The following is a 3,280-nucleotide window of genomic DNA, read 5'->3' as shown; positions in this document are numbered from 1 at the left end:
GTAAAATAAGAAGACCATATGAATGGTAATAATTTATAGTGAAGTTTATGAATATGAAAGCAAAATAATAAAGAATGTAGTAGGAAAATAGGAATGCATTATAATGGAAAATTTCAATACAAACTGAAAAAATATCATAATAAGAGAGATATGAATCTGAACTCAATATGAAGAAGAGCATGAGCAAACATGACGAATACGATTACGAAGAAAGATGTATGGTACTAACATTGCTTATTATAATACTGATAAAATGACCAAAACGAAAAACAAGAATTATGTCGATAATGTTATCAGCAGTTACATTGTTATCATTGCCATTATTATTATCATCATCGTTATCATCAACAGCGTTGATATTTGCACTGTCATTTATGATAATGATAAAACTAGTTATCATTTACCATTGGCAGCAACAGCATAAATAATAGCACTGTCAATTGTAATAATTACAATAACATTTATTCGAAAAGAATAATAGGAAAGCAAAGTACAATACAACGACCATCGGGTTAAAGGCTGTCCCAGTAACTTCATCCTGTTACTTCGCAAAGAAAAGAAGAAAACAAACCAACAGACAGACACAGACAGGCAGACAAATAGATAAAAGAAGAAAAAGAGAAAGAAAAAAAACTCTTGTTACTTAAGAACTACGAAGCGGAACTTCAAACCAATTAGAGTGAAAGACAGGTATTCCGGGTAGAATAGAAAGGCCATAGAAACAAGGAGTGCCGTGCCCACCAGGGGGGGGGGGGAGCAACGCTGGTTATTCTTGTTGTTTTGAAATTACTTGACAAGGAAAGAAGGCAAGGGGGTTAATGGCAGGCTTGTGTGGAAACCCTTAATTAATAGATGTCTTAATTGATGTTGGTGAGAGGTGGGTTTAAAGAAGGACGCGAGTTATGGAGGGGTGATATAAAAGAGAAAAAGGTTTTTTAGAGACTGAGAAACATGCCAAGTTTGGAACATCAGTTTAGCAAGGATCAAGTTACCTGTATTAAGTTCTAAAAGTTTTGGAAATATAAACGACAAGATGGGGTACTGATGATGAAACTGCAAAAATGCCGTTAATGAAATAGAAGAGAGACTGTAAAAATATAATCGAAAGATAATTCCATCGCAAGTTCAGTAGAATTCAGGGTCTTAGTGAACAATATATTTTATACCACACTATAATGATACAAAAAGATGAAAGCAAAGGCAGTAGATTAAGTTTAGAAAGAATAAATTAAAGTAAAGACTAACCACGTGTTGAAACCTACTACGAAAGGTGAGCTTATGTAGCGAAGAGTAGTAGGATCAGTTAGGAAAAGGAAATTAAGCATAAGGAAATGAAAATGCACCAGGGACCGGATAATACACCGAATCAAATAATGTGCGAAGGAAAAAAATGTCTTAACGTAGACTGCTTTTTCTACTTCGGTTCCAGGAAAAAGGAAAAGACTCATTAACAACGAGATGTGATAAAGACATTTGGAACTTCAAACGACTGGAATGGATTTTAGAAATGTAAATATGAAGTATCGGCTCCGGAACAAGGGGATAAACCAGAAATGTAAATGAAGTTGAAGTGCAGATACCTAGGAATCGGGAAAAGATACTAACTTTAGATAAAAGAAGAAAGGGGTAGAGAAGAAATATCTAGAAGATCGGAGAACAAACTTGAATTCAAATATGCAGCACCAAAAATATAACATAAGCTCATAGTATCATGGTGGTCAGTACAGGCAGATATGAAATTACAATAATGCTAAGAACAAAGGAACTCCTCAATAGCCTCGACAGAGATTGATTTATTATGGAGGAGACAAGGAATGAGGAAGCACCACATCGGATACCGAACCCATGCTCCTTATACCGCGGGGAGAGGAAAAGAGGCTGAGAAATGTTCGGAATACTGTAAGCGATGAAGCGTCTAGATCCTGTTGTGTATCTAGTGAACGACAAAGAAAAAAAATATCCTACAACACTAGACGAAAAAGATAAGATATTTGCGAGAACTAGAAGAAGGGAGTATGAGATAACGTGCAACAGCGAGAAGTTTCCCTGCACTGTTTTCGTGAGAGGCAGTCACTTTAAAATCATGCAACAGGGAAAAGAATTTAAAGGGAGAAGCAAAGACCAAATATGTGTGCAACTCGAGCAAAAGCCCTAAACTCAAGAGCCTTTTGACATTCCAAATACAATGAAAAAGTGCAAGCTTGATCAATTTGTTTATTAATGTATATTATAATACCTAGACGGTACTACTACCAGGACTCGCAATAGTAATAATGATAGAAATAATGGTAAAGATAATAAAAATAATAATAACAAAACAATAATAATGATAATGTTAATGATAATAAGGATAACAATAATGATCATGATAAGAATAGTAGTGATACTACTACTACTACTACTACTACTACTACTACTACTACTACTACTATTACTATTACTACTACTACTACTAATAATAGTGATAATGATAATAATAATGATGATGATGATGATAATAATAATAAATAGATAAATAGATGTAGTATAGAATAAAGCAGTCAAAAAAGTAAAGTTAGACTGAAAACTAGAAATAGGTTCGTAAACTGTTTGAAAAAAGTGAGTCAATGCCACGCATGAAGAATGAATAAATGAACATATTTTTTTTTATTGTCTAACGATTAACACCGAGACATCAAAACACACTGAAATATTTCCGATGAGTCATTAAATCAAAATCTTATCATATATATTCATTAAATCACAGTTACCAAACTCGATTCAGAAACAATTGAACCACAGAATCTACCATAACCCCCCTCCCCCCCGGTAAACAGTCCCAACCGCACTCACCTGATCTCAGCATAGTTTTATATAAAAAATAATAAACAATTTCCTATCCAGAATCACAGAATCTAACATAATCCGTCCCCCGCCCCCCCTCCTCAGAAAGATCCCAACCTCACCTGTTCTCAGCATGGTAGTTTTCATATAAAAATAATAAATGTATATATTCTTTTTTATCCAGAATCACAGGACCTGCTATAACCCGCTCCCTGTAAGGATTCCAACCTCACTCACCTGTTCTCAACATAATAGTTTTCATATAAGAAGAAAAATATTTTTTATCCAGATCACAGGATCCCAACCCTCGCCATGTTTTCATAAAAAATTTATATATATATACATATATATATATATATATATATATATATATATATATATATATATATTATATATTTTTTTTTTTTTTTTTTTTTTTTTTTTTTTTTTTTTTTTTTTTTAATCCAGAATCACAGAA

The sequence above is a fragment of the Penaeus monodon genome, chromosome 17, assembly GCF_015228065.2.
Source record: "Penaeus monodon isolate SGIC_2016 chromosome 17, NSTDA_Pmon_1, whole genome shotgun sequence".
Classification (NCBI taxonomy): Eukaryota; Metazoa; Arthropoda; class Malacostraca; order Decapoda; family Penaeidae; genus Penaeus; species Penaeus monodon.
Note: the sequence above shows the minus strand (reverse complement) of the source record.